The sequence below is a fragment of the Centruroides sculpturatus genome, unplaced genomic scaffold, assembly GCF_000671375.1.
Source record: "Centruroides sculpturatus isolate CEXI.00-Female unplaced genomic scaffold, Cexi_2.0 scaffold1345, whole genome shotgun sequence".
Lineage (NCBI taxonomy): Eukaryota > Metazoa > Arthropoda > Arachnida > Scorpiones > Buthidae > Centruroides > Centruroides sculpturatus.
In genome coordinates, this window is record NW_019385916.1 from 77,575 (window position 1) to 92,754 (window position 15,180).

The following is a 15,180-nucleotide window of genomic DNA, read 5'->3' on the forward strand; positions in this document are numbered from 1 at the left end:
AAATAATCTGTCTGTGCCAGGAGCTTGCATCCAGAAGTGATGTGTTGTATAGTTTCTGGCATGATGTGACATTTTCTGCATGTGTCATTTGTGAGTGTTGTATCTTTGAGTATGTGTTTTCTGTAGTTTTTAGTATTTATGACCTGATCCTGTATGGCAATCATGAATCCNTTTCTGGCATGATGTGACATTTTCTGCATGTGTCATTTGTGAGTGTTGTATCTTTGAGTATGTGTTTTCTGTAGTTTTTAGTATTTATGACCTGATCCTGTTTGGCAATCATGAATCCTTCCGTCTCCCCAAAGCGGCATCCCCGATCTAACCAACTGTTTGACGCAGTTTTGTCAACAAAATACTGGGCCAGGTCGTAAGGATGCCTGCTGTGGAGTGCCTTTCGAGCCCACGATTGCTTAACGGTGTCTATGCTATTTATATGTTGTGTCGTGTCCATACGTTGTGAATGTAAATTTAATGGTGTATTATTTGAGTCTGCTAGAGTCACTGCTTTATGTAATTGTGATGTTTCTTGTTTCCTATAGAAAAACTCTCGCAGTGACTGTATTTGTTTGTAGTGAAGGTTTATTATGTCAATCAGGCCACATCTGCCATCTTAAAGTGGAAGGGTTAATCTTTCTGTGGCGGATTTAGGATGATGTTGTTTATGCTTAATAAGTGTTCTTCTTGTTTTCCTTTGGAGTTGCTCGAGATCTGTGTGAGTCCAATGTATAACTCTAAAAGAATAAATGAGTACTGGGATGACATATGTGTTTATTGCTTCAACATCATCTTATTTCATCAGTGAATGAAATACAAGCATAATAAACACAACAACTATGATAAAAATATATAAATAAAACTTGAGATTAATAGAATATGTAAAAGTTCACGTCACACCTTTCACCTTGTGACGGCATATCGGTTGTGGAACACTGTTCTAGACAATGGATTGGCCATGGGAACCAAGGCGTTGGTTCCCATGGCCAATATAGATCACCCAACATAACCCCACTAGATGTTTTATTTTTTTATTTTTGTGGAGTTATGTGAAATACATTGTGCACTGAACACTTGTTCGCGATGTTACTGTTTTGAAAGAGAGAATAACCTTTGCAATTTCCAATATTACACAGAAATGCTAAACAACTCTTGGCAATAAGTTATCGATTGGACATTCTTCGTGCAACTAAAGAAGCATATGTTGAAATTCAATGAATATATGTTGTTTCAACAAATAATAACACAAAAGCTGAAGTTAAATCAACTTCAGCCTTTGTGTCATTATTTATAATAAAAATAAAAATCTTTTTGAGTTAATTTTTCTTTTACCGCAAACCGCATTTCGACAGACCGCTTTAATTTTTAAATGAAATTTTATAATAATGTAGATATTTCTTGGACACCCTTTGTTTTATTCTAACATTTCGAAGAATGCAATCTGAGAATGGTTTACATAATATTAAATATTACAAAAATAAATAAATACTTACTTGTATGTCCTAAGAAATGTGAAGAATTCACCTCAAATAGTATTATTAAAACAGTAAAGCATTCAAGAGTAATTAATTATTGTAAGGTTAATGCTGAAATCTTTGATCATCAGCTATTCAGGCATAGATTGCTTGTACATCAAATGATGCATTATCTACTAAAATAGTATCCTAGACTTTTTATAAAATAGCTTTTGCTATGACTAGTTACCCTAATTCTGGTTTAAGTTTCACTCAAGAAAATGCATTATACTATATTTTAAAATATATTATATAATATCTGTAACTTTGTCAAACCTTTTCCCTTCATATGTAAAAGTTGATGAACAAAAAAAAAAACACGAAAGAATTTTTTGGGGTATTTGCAAAATAAAACGTACTAAGGAATTTATTACTATGCAAGATATAAAAATTATTTTTTATTGTCTGGAATCATAATGATAAAGCCCATAAAGCCAAATTTTTTCTATTCTGTCATATCAAAATGTTAATATTACATATTACTACTAAATAAGGCTTCCTAATCTTTCATCACTTATAATCTCATCATTCATGCTATCTTCAAGAAATACCCGAAAATAAACTTCTCTTATATATATAAATATTTTTCATACTTTAATTAAAATATTACAAAAGAATCTATACATGCTAGTTATGTAATTGTTATACTGATTTGGCAACACGCTACACTTTGAAATCATTTCCTGTATAAATTTAATTTCCAATAACTATTCGTACCAACTTATGTTACGGTAAAAGAAGTATTAGCTCATTTTTTTCCAACTAACAAGTAAGTAGCAGAAAAAAGTAAAAACATAAAATAAAATAAAAAGTGTACACTCTTATAAAATTAAAAACACTAAATTAAAAAATTATATGATGTTTGAGATGACATTTTATTTACACAGCATTTATTTGTAAATACTGTTTGTAGCCAATCAAATATAAAGGGCGTAGACATTGCAACAGGTTAAATATTCGTTGCTACTATTAGCTAATTATAGGTGCACAAAAATATAGGGAATCGGTATTGGGAATATTCGATGGCGTAGTCGCCATGTATCGCCTACACTGGCTAGATAGGCTATATACGGTGTGACCATGACTTAGACCGTTTCTGATTGGCTGCGCCATATTCCTTCCAGTTTCGTATTGTCACAATCTACAGAAAATAATTATGGAAAATATTTAAGTTTTAGATTAAAAATAAATTCTAAAAAGCTTAAAAATCAAATACTGTAATGTCTTTAGTAGCAACCTTATTGCTTCTTAATTAAGCAAAGTTTATGTAAACTTTGTTATTACAATATCGATGTTTAATATGACTTGATCAGATACTTTACTATTGAATACATTTTTAACAATTTTTCTGATGTAAAATATTTCTTCCATTTCATGATATCATGTTACTGTAGTAATGCTTATTAAAATGTAATATTTAATTTTTTGAGAAATATTTAAAAATTTAATTTGCTTTATTTGTAAACAATCTAGACTTAAAGTTTTTAATTTAAAAATTAAATCCTTAATAAGAATTCAATTTTTGACTGAAAATCGAAAAACTTTTCAGAAACAAACAACTTTTCGTTAGAACGTCATTCAGAGAAACCCGGAATGGAAGGAATATGGCAGACGTACTGTACAGTACGTTGCATGGCCACACTGTATATATCTAGTCACTATAGCACTACCGACTGACTGACTGTCTTCTACAGAGGCAAATGCTATCTCAAATTTAATGAGAGATAACGGCATAGTTTAAATTATAAAGTTAAAATTAAAATACTCAAATTGAAAATGATTGTATACTCTCAAAAAATGGGTTGGAAACAGTCAGTGCCTTGAGTTCTTGATCCCTACCTGGCATCAGGAACTCAAGGCAGCCTACTGTGAAAAGGAAGCAGACTCTGGGAATGTGATTTAGTTTGCTTTTCTTTAAAGTAGTGTTTTAATGGGAAACTCTAATTTTCGAAACTGTAACATCATAAAAGTAAACTGTGCTTATCATTTGAGCGCGGTCCATCAGTGGTAGAGTGGATATAACCATGAACACTGATGGTAGTGGGTTCACGTCTTCCTAACGTGAAGTTTTCGAGTTTTATTTACGCTTGTAATATCTAAATAAGGGCCAGTTTTTCACAAAAAGTCCACCCGGGAGGCATTCTCACTCGGCAGAGAGTTTTTGCGTCACGTTGTCACATAAGTTTTACAAACAATTCATTCGTGTGATCACGCGAAGCCACGCAGAGAAACCTCACAGTTTCTTCTACTTATTTTTGACGGTATCCTGTACAGTACTTCTTTGAGTATTTTAATCGCGCAAAAGCGTTTTCTACAAATTTTGAGACTCTCTACGACTTTATAATTTAAACTGTATCGCTATCTTTCATCGAAGCGGAGATAAGATTTGGCTCCACAAGAAAAGGATCGGTCAGTGGTGCCTAGCGACTACCGATATCCTATAGGCTACTCTCGTGCACTTGTACAGTTCTAATACGAAAGAGAAGCAAGATATAGTCTGATAAAATGTTTCTGTCTATACTCAATAGCGTAGCGTAGTGGGGTCGGCAAGGGCGGCACTTTTAGGGGGCGACAAAATTTCACAATAAATAATAATAATATCTTGTAAAAATTTGAACCATGTCATTTCATATTTTTGGTCGCACCTACGATTCGGACCGATTGAAATAAGCACGGAATTTTTCATTACTTATTCTGCGACGAAACTGAATTTTAGTCTTTTAAATTGAGATACCTAAATAATGGGGCGGCAAAATTTTCCTCCGCCTCGGGCGGCTGACATCCACGCTACGCTACTGTCTATACTCTGTGTACTGTACATATACTTTAGTATCTAAATTAATTGTATGATAATTAAACTATGTTGTGAAAATAATTGAGAAATCATTCGGATTTTGCCTTTCTTTCAACTGTTTATACCCTGTAGGCACGAACGGGGCATTCTTCATGTCCATCTTGGATTTGACTAGGCCCTGGAGATGGATAGACGATGAGGGACAGGGATTGATATATCGGGGACAGATCACTCATGAAAAATTTCTGAGGTTGCTCGCCAGATTCGATGCTGGATCATCAAAGAGGTATGCTGACGCTTTAACCACCTTGGCCATTCAGCCGTTCAAAAAAACATTATTTTTACTTGTTTGGCTCTGTTATATATAAGAGCCACCGCAAACTACAGGAAGCGAGAGCTAGCGTACGCTCGGTTGCGTTCAAAAGTCCCTCCTTCTCTCCCACGAGACTACGAGCCATTTTTGCTAGGTAAACTACGCGAGCATGAAGCAGCCGCAATCTACACAGCGTTTACTCGCGTGAACTTGCTGCATCATGGAAAATTAGCGACCTGTGTTGTCACCAGGCCGATTTTCACCCGGACAAGCCGGTTTTTAAATTCATGGTCCGGGTTAATTATTTCCGGTTTTCATAGAAATTGTAAAATTATGATGAAACAAAATAAATTTATAAAAATATTTGCGGGTATTTTGCAAATACAGTATTAGGTTTGTTCCAACACAAGTCACTAACTGGTTTAAAACTGGCATGCACATTGTTCAGTTCTTGGCTGTAAAATGACATTGCGCATGCGTCGCTCTCTCTTGCTAGCGTGAGTTGAATTCTGTCAACAGCTAGCATACGCTGGTATCACTGCGCTAGCAAAGGGACAACCGCGCGAGCGCGAAGAAAAGGGCTGAGCCTTTGACGTCATCGGGTGTGCTAGCGCACGTTTGCTAGCGTTTTGCTCTCGCAAAGCTGTAGTTTGTGGTGGCTCTTAAGAAACTGCTGGATTTTTTTAATAACTGAATTTATTAATATTTAGGCTACAACTTAGGTATATAAAGCAACACAACCCAGCAGACTAAAGCGTAATTGAATGGGTACAAAATAAATATAAGTTGTATACAATACACTACTTTTTATCATCATATTATTATTCTTTCTAAATAAGATAGGTTAAATTTCCAAAACTCTTCCGTGTGAACAGCCTTGGTGAGCTAGGATCGAATTCCAACTCTAATCCCTTGCGATGTCTTATCTTATTCTGTAGCCTATGGTCAACTATTATGGTCAACGAAGTAAAAATAAATTAAAATTAGAAATCGAATTCGGTAGTTACAAAAAGTAAAAATTTTTAAAGTAGCAAATTCAAAAATAATTTTTTTTTGTTAGCACATATTACAAAGAACTGAAAGAGAATTGAACAATTAAGTGATCTTCTATAATTCCTTTACTTATAATTTATTATTTGTTGTATTTTTCTTTCCCTGCTCTTATGTATACATAAGAAGGGAAAGTATTGGAATCGTGTCAAATTTGACCTTCCGAGTTTTTTACAAATCTACACGTTTTCGAGACCTCCCGAATCCAAAAAACTAAAAAAAAACCCGACAAAAAATTCTGTGGATGTGTGTGTATATGTATTTTTTGACTTCTTCAGTATCACTTTCTAATTTATTTTTCTTTATTTCTTCTGTTAAAATAGTCATTATTGGTGTATTAGTAGATTCGTCTTCCTTTTCAAATTCTGTTTCAGCATTTGATCACGTAGCAATAGTCATAAATTTTTTATATTGAATACCGGGAGTAAGCGTTTTCCTAGGGGTACGCTCCTGATGGTTTAGGGGTACGCAAAAAAAGTTAATAAGAATATTCTGATTCTGCGTTGAGGCCTTTGGCGACGTCACGGTAATCGATGCTTAGTTTTAAATAAAAATATACAGTAATTATATTTTTATCAATTTATCTGTGTCCTTCCTCCAACACTTTTCGATTTAAAAAAAAAAAACTTCTTTTTTTTAAAACAACGCTGTACAAGTAATTGTACAGCGTTGTATAACTTACCAAGGCCTCACTGTTTGATTAATACGCGAAATAAAACTTAGTGCAAATGGGAAATAAAACTTAGAAGAATAGGCTGCCGAGAGGTACCAAAGTCAAAAACTCTAGCAACGAGTTGCTTAACTTTCCCGGCAACATTTGGTAATGTCATCTGTTATTATATTTTATTTTAAAAACTTTTTATATTTTTAACTTTGTATTGGCAAAAAAGTTGTGAGGGTAGGCATGGGTTTTATAAAAAAAAAAAAAAATTGTAAATGCTAATAACAAGTAAAATTGCCATTAAGTCTGACCCTACTGGAGATACACCCCCCTTTATTTCCTTACCCCTCGACCTATAATCATCAAAATTTAATAGCATCAATCTCTCTAATAAACCTCCTTGCAAAATTTTAGAAATCTTCGACAAAAAGCACAGGAGTTATTAAGTTTCAAAGAGGATGAACAAAATCGCGCCCCTATACCCACTAACATCCATACATACAGAAAAATCGAATTTTGCATTTTTCGACGTTTCAAGATCTCTGAGTTCAAAAATGTAAAAATTTGGGGGTCGTTTTTTTGACCGATCGCCATACTTTCCCTTTGTTATATATATAACAGTCGAAAAAGTAAAAATTTTAGGAATCGTTGTTCTAGTTGAGCTTTTTAATAATTTTGATGTTGTGTTAATTTAGATAACACTTCATACCAAATAACTAAATTTAGATATTTTAAACGCTAGAGATTTACTATTGGTTTTAGTATCGCTATCTCTGTTATCAAAATAATTTTCTGTTAGAGCATCATATACTTCTCCTAAATTATATCTCAATAGTTTTAATGTATCATGCAATTTTTCCATCTCGTATCACTTACACCTTTTCAGGTTAAGATGTTACATATTTTTTAAACACTTCATCTGTTAGTAGAACTGGAAAAAATATGAATACTTCTTGCACAGTGAAAAAATATTAATTTGTCCAGAAGCCGCCGCTACATCGCTGACAACAAGATTAAAGAATGGCACAAACAGGAAACAAAAATGGCTCCGAAATTTTGATTTAAAATCCGTCTTTGTACACCGGAATGAGAACCTTTCATATTTACTTCATTATCTTAGTCCCATCCACACATATCTTTTTTTTTCAATTTTTAATCCTGATGATTCCGGTTCTTGCAGTAGGCATATTAATTCTGTCAAACCAGCTCCAGTAGTTAATTTCACATACCCAAAGAATATTTTAGCAAGTTTTTGCTCAAATATTCTTCGGATAAATATTCAGAATATTGCTAGAAAAACCAAAGACATTCGTTTGATTCTGTTGATATCCGAGTACAGTCTAAAATTATGGTATACTACAATATTTACAATCATTAATAATAACAATGGTCAAAAGATATATTTTGTCATTCAATCCTACTGATGTTTAGATCTAACATTAAGCAGGCAAACACGAACAGTAACAAAAACGAACTTTATTAGAAAAGGTTAGAACTGTCACAGACATCCTCGGGCAACACCCGGACAAAATCCAACGAACTTTCGCGCCTTTTCTTTTTTGACGTTGCCAGCCACTCTTGTTGGCAATGTTGCCAGACAGAGTTCGTGATCTTGGCAAGTGTTGCCAGACAGTGTTCAGGATCTCTGGCGCTGGCGGTCACAATATAAAATGATCTAAGGTCCATTTTATATATCTTTACTTAGATAATGCAAATATTCTCGGATGACCTTCTTAAATGTCCACGGTAACAGGATCAAATTTTGATATTTTAAAAAATTACATTTGCTTGGTGCAAATATTTTATCCGAACTTCCTCTCGATGCTAACAGTTGTATGACACATAACTGAATAACTGAGATTATCTTCTTTAGTATATTTCATCAACGTTGCCATTGCTGTTCTAAGATTCTAGCGAACAGTTATTCTCTAGAATGAACAGAATACAACTGAGAACTAGAAAACAATCGTTCTTGTTTAGCTGACTTCCTGGAAAATCTCAGCGCCAGTGACCCCAGTGCGGAGCAAAATAAAAACAATAGAGCGCCAATTGACGTATTTACATTGAAAAATTATCAAGGAAGCGAACTAAAATTATTTACTTAGTCGTTGTATATTGTAATGAATAAAAATTTCAATATGTGAACCAAACTACTGCCTTTTGAAAGTGCCACCTGAGGTTCGGATAAGTCGGGTCCCGTCCCTCACCACCCGGTCGCCCCATTGTGGACCTGGCTGAACCCATAATGGGCCTGCTATAAGAGGCCCTCTTAGTGCCCACTGCGCGGAAATGGTAGGAAAAAAAAGTGCCACCTGAGGCGACTGTCTCAACGCCTCACCCCATGCGCCGGGTCTGGCATACAAACATCTTCAATTGTGAGAAATTTGTGGATATCGATAAAGATGGTGAATGTGTCAAGTCATTAAACAAAAATGAGATCGTTTCGTCCATTTGATATGCATGCGTGTTTTTTCATACGATTTTATGATAGTTTTACATAAACATCATTAGAACATTTGTATCACATTGAACCGTTGAACATTTGACCGTTGTATCAACGATCTCTATGAGAGGGGCTATGGTATGTGAGAAAAGACAAATCTAGAGACACCCATGAAAGATCTATTCAAAGATTAACATTATTTTCATTTTTGAATAATAACGACCGTAAATCAATATGAAATTTACAATTACGCTACTTTTTCAAAAAAATGCATCAGATTTAGAGATAAATTTTGCGGCAGTCCAATATTAAAATCTTTCGATAATATAACTTAGGCCTACTCGTTGTAAAATGATGTTCGATAATTTGCGTTTATATATAGAAACTTATTATCCGCGATAACATAGATTGATACTACTTCGGATAAAACGAATGGCAATGGGCATTTAGGATTAGAAATTACGAATATAAGTTTTACTCATGACATTCTTACACGTTAGTGAATTTAATCATATATACAGTAGAGCGTCGATTATCCGAAATTCAATCATCCGAAAGAATTCCAGTCGGCAAATTTAAATTTTCGCCAGTGCTGTGGCGCTGCAATCTTTGGCCATGTCTTGGGCTACTCAAATATTTTACGTTTTTTATACTAAATTAACTTCTGAAGTATATTTTTTATTGTTTTTATATTTTTTAATATATTTAGTTTGTTCGTACAAAATAAAAAAATAATTTTTAATGATACAATAGTCTTCGTTAGGCTTAACATCGACGAAAATTCAACGCGAAGCGACACGCAACAGAGAAAAATGTCAAGATGGGATAAATTAATATATTTTTTCGTGCATAATCGGTTATCCGAAACATCGATCTTCCGAACAACCCCAGTCCCAATTGATTCGGATAATCGACGCTCTACTGTATATGTACAAAAACAAATTTTTCCATCATTTATTATTCTGCTAATAAACATACAGTTTTAAAATAAAAATGTGTATTATTATAGTCACATTTTACTATGAATGACTTTTCCCGTATTGAAGTTAAATGATAAAGGTAACAGAAACAAATTATTTTGTAATACATGTTACCATTTTGAACTTTCTTTTATGAACTACTATATAAGAAAAGTAATGTATTTACCTATAGGTTTGTCTCGGATAGTGGGGAACCTCGAATAATCGGGGTTCTACTGTATTTCATTTAAAAATTTTTTCCTGGAAAGATTTACAAAAGTTTTCAAACCACCTTGAAATGGTATTTTCTTAGCATAAGGTTGCCGTTGAGAACAAATCACTCAGGAACAGTTTTAGTAGAAAAAGGTCGGTTTATTGATAGGATAGCCTAAGCATTTCGAGCCTGAAATGCATAGGCTATCCTTTCCTATGTGTTTTTTTTTTTTTTTTTTTTTTTTTTGTTCTCAACGGCAACGTTATGCTAAGAAAATACATATAGAAAAAAGTAAAGCAAGAAACCAACACCTTCAAACAGGTTTTCATAAAAATAATTTGCGGCAAGGTCTATTATTCTAGTTAACTTTTGAAAAATTTACATACTTAGAACTATATAAAATGTTGATAAAACATGTCAGTAAAAAGAAACTTCGCCAGTTGGATAAAAAGACTATTTGATACGCAGGCCGTGAGTTAGAGACCACTGAATTGGACTATTATTAATTAGAATTTTAAATGTACTATACATTATAAGAGATGAAACTAATAACTTCAGAAAACGATACTTTTACAGATTATTTAAAAAAACCAATAAAAAATTATTGAGTAATTAATGTAATGTGACGAATCAATGACCTGTACTTGGTTTGAATTTCTATTAAATGCTCAGTGTAACTAAATTTTTAACTCTGAAATTTTAACTCTAAAAAAAAAAAGAATTAAAATTTATTAGATTTTTAAAATGTTTTGCATGTATTCAGAACATGGCCAAAATAATAATAATAATAATAGGGTATGAAAATATGAAAATACCTTAAAATGCAAATAGGCATGCACTATCATTTAACTTCAATTTTTTGTTATTAAATTTAAAACAAGTTTCCGAAATTATCACTGAAAATTTTTATTTTAAAATTAAAATAAGTATTTAACAAGTTAATTTTTAATTTTATTAATATAAATTTTCAAGAAGTTATAAATTGAATTTTTCAATACAAACATCAACAGAAAAAGCTACTACATTGCAAATGGCAAGAAGAAAGTATATTGATACTTTTTCATGTTGTTTATCATATTTTTACTATTCAACATCTAGATAACAAGTTCTGGATATTATAGAGAATATGCAAATGCCTCCAGAGATAAATGAAACAAAGTTGACGGAGTACATTGATAAATTTTAGAATGGGCCGTCGTCACCGACGGAGATATCGACGAATATGATGTTTTTTCAAAAAACAGAACGTACAGATTATGTTTCACTGGCATTTAAATGTAGAAAACGATATCGTAGCCAGACTATCCGAGCTAATTGGTTCTGTGTTTATAAAACTTTTAATATTGTAAGTTTAATACGTTGATTAAAGGGTATTTTTGGTGAATTGTTATAATTCTCTTGTTTTCACGCAATTGTGTATTGACATTTCGCAAACACCGTATAATCCGAAAAGATTTTCTGAACGCTCGAATCTTTGCGATCGAGTCGAATTCTTATTAATATTAAAAAAAACGTATTAATTTAAAAAAATGAAATTATTAAATACCAAAAATAAAGAAAGAAAAATCTGAATTTTAAAAAGTTACATAAAATTAAAAATAAACAAAAAAAATGTGAAAAATAAAAATTTTTTTCCCCTGGAACGTTTCGGTCAATTGTGGGATTGCATGTTTTCATATTCCGTTTGGAGTAAATGCGTCGTCGACTTCGCGGCAAGTAGTAAACGTGTTTAGATGGAAAAAAGGGAGAAAAAATTTACAAAAATGTTATTTGTTTAGTTAATATGATTGACATATCAACGCTATTTAATCGTACGGATATGTTACTAAGGTAAGTTTAATTTCTTTCGTGATTTTGTTTGATTCGATGCAAATAATCGAGATGGACTGCCAAATTTGAAGATCATTGCACCCTGTTACACTTGCTAGCAATAAAATTTTTTTTCGACATATCGAAATATTCATATTAGCAAATCATTCTATGAATATTAATTTTATCGCTAAGCGTAAAGATCTTTTAAAGCTACTTTATGCAATAAAACATGAAATACATTTCGTCTATTTAAGTAAAAATAATTTTATTTAATATCAATATAAGTTTTAGGTATATTGGATCAAAGTTAATTGCAATTTTATTTTGTTATTAGAATGTTTAAAAATGCCTGCATATCGAGATAAATCATTGTTTCAGCATCATGATAGTTTTGTGAATAATTAACTATTTAGCAAATGAATTTTGAACTTTAAACCGGAATTTTAAATGTATATTATAAATTAAAGTAATAATTTAGGAAATGATACTTTTACAAATTATTTTAAAAAACGAATAAAAAAATTATTGAGTAATTAATGTGGTGAATCAATGACCTGTACAGTACTTGGTTTGAATTTCTGTTAAATGCTTCGGCATAACTGAGAATAGTGTTTAAAGAATTAAAACTTAGGAAAGTCTTTAAATGTTTTGCATCTATTCAGAACTTGGCCAAAATAATAATAATAGGGTTAGGGTATGAAAATGCCTTAAGATGCAAATAGGCATGCATTGTTTTAATCTTGAGAGAAAAGGAGGATAAATGAACAGAAACAGCATTAAAGGGCTTTTCTAATTCCTTTAATGCTGCTTTCTGTTCGTTTATCCTCTTTTCTCTCAAGTAAGTGTGTTGGTGTGAATTCCATACAATGTTTTTACATTGTTTTTATCAAAGTAAATAATTGAAATTCTACATCTAAAACTTTATAATCATAGTTAATAGTTTTAAAAACATTAAAAAATATAACTTGAATAAGTATAAGATTCATTTCTTGGATAACATTTAATAAATAATAATAATAATAATAATAATAATAATCTAGCAAGAAAACAAAAATATTTTTATGTTTAAGTTTATTTTTGGATGAATGTAAATTTTTAAAATATTTATCACATTCATTTCATTATCAAGTAAACAAGTAATCATCAATAGATCATAATTCCAAAAGACACAAGTTTTTAAAACATTAGTTTGTAAACTAAGCTGAAATAAAATATTAACTAATCTACATAATTTGTTAATAAAAATTTTCTATTACATAGGTTTGCATGAAAAAGCCAAACTATTCTTTTTTTAAGCATTAAGTTTTTTAATAACATATTATTATGTATATATTTTTAAACTTTATAAAATACAGAACTCATATCAGTAAATATTTTTCTTATGAAATGCTACCTCATTTGTGTGTGACAAACCTAGATTAAGCCTACAAAATTGTATAAATAAAAACTTTTATAAAATGGACTTAAAATGTAGTGCATATATAAATTATTGATGATACAAGTTTAAAAAGTAAATTTTTGAATTTTTATGAATAAGTAAATACTTTCATTTTAAATAAGAGTTTTCCTGAGCATAGCAAACAAATTTAATGTAAATACAGTTTAAAAATTTAGAATGATTTCATGATATTATATCATTTAAAAATTCTGTTATTATTTCATAAATGTCTGGAATTGATGAAAATAAGTCATAAAGATGTCAGTGTTGCCTGATTTTGTGTAAGTTTATTATAATAGGGTTAACCTGTTACAAGGTGGTTCCAAGTAGTAACAAATTGCAGTTGGTTCTATCTTACTACAACATTGTTAAATGATGTAAATATAGTGGAGTACAACATTGTACTCCACTATATTTACATCATTTCAATTTTTATATCGTACAATCCTTGTAATATAAGGTAAATCTTAGTCACCGGACATACTACTCTATTACAAAAGACTGTTGAATTATAAAACAAAATGACCACAAAATTTATTTTTAATAAATATAAAAAGATACTTGATTGTTTGTTAATGTTCTTGTTTAATGCACGGAGGTGGTATCTGAATCAACCTTCAATGCCTCATTACAGAAATAAATTTTATACAAATTGGAAAAAATTACATCTATAATAACAACTATATTTTCTTGAAACAAGCAAATTCCAAAGCCATTTGTATCATTTGAAACACTTTCAATATAACAGGCTCTATTATAACAACACTTTTACCGAGTGGCTATCTTAGGAGAAATTTAATAATAACTACTGTAAGAAATTGAACACATTACAATCTATTTTTTTTTTTAATAACTCCTTAGTGACACATCACTTAATTGAACTACTTAATCAAGATTAATATCATATAAATAAATACCTTATCATCCTTTATATAATAATCATCTCTTACATTTATTGTTACGATTGAGTTTTTCTTGTTTAACTATTGGTAGTAATTTCTTCCTTTTCATCTTTGATCTCTTACATAAATCTGTAGTCAGTATTATTTTTTCCTCTCTACACTCAGTGTGTCTTTCTTTCTCCAAAATTCTTTAAGGATTAGATTTCTATCGAATATGGAGTCTAATGATATTTTCACTATAGGTTTAGTTTTACTGTTGGATAATTTAATCAAACTATCTGAGTAACTATTAGGTAGACCCAAATCCTTTTTTATAAACTGATTAATTTTCTTTATATAATCAGACAAATTAAATGGAAAATTTTTAATTATAATATTCTTATTATTTTGCTCGTTAACTAGCTTGTCTAACTCAAATTTCAACATACATTGTATTTGACTATTGTTCTTAGATATTTTCTCCATTTCTTCTATTTTTTGAGATAGTTGTGACAACTCACCCTGAAAATATTTATTATCTTCCTTCAATAAATTAACCTCTGTTGTGATTCCTTGTAGTTCATTGTGGAGTTACGAAAATTTATCTTGTGTTAGATCATATATCGATTTTAAAGTGTATTGGAGTTCATCCTTACCCTGTAATTTTTTACAACTTACTGTTTCAAAATATTCATTAATTCTCGTGGTTCTAGAAGTCTCTGGAATGAACTTGCTGAGGTTTTTCTCTATTTGGTGATAATCTTCACTAATTAAGTCATTCAATGGATTTTCTTTTTCCTTTTCTTTGAATTTCTCCTTATGTATATTTTATCTTGTCTCCTTTGCATATCCATTTGACTCATTTATTGTGACGATTGAGGTAGAGGACCTGGATTTGATTCAATCCCAGCAATTAACAATAAACATATAATTAAATCTTAGATTAATAATCTATTAATGAATATCACAGAACCATCATATCACAACTAACTACAGCTTTCCAAATTCTCTAATACACACTTTTTAAGCTTCACTAAAAAGTTCACCAACACCTCTGGCGACCAGACATGCCCCAGATTTTGTGTAATTCTGAAAAGAACAAAGTTA

The 15,180-nt window shown here is 31.2% G+C and overlaps 1 long non-coding RNA gene across 1 annotated transcript in view; it reads left to right on the plus strand.

The window, feature by feature from the left end:
- Positions 1-11,595: 11,595 nt before the first annotated feature.
- Positions 11,596-15,180, plus strand: part of LOC111612558 — a 29,235-nt gene continuing 25,650 nt past the window's right edge. The window contains exon 1 of the long non-coding RNA XR_002754626.1: positions 11,596-11,772. This is a non-coding gene — a long non-coding RNA (uncharacterized LOC111612558). The remainder of the gene's footprint in view (positions 11,773-15,180) is intronic.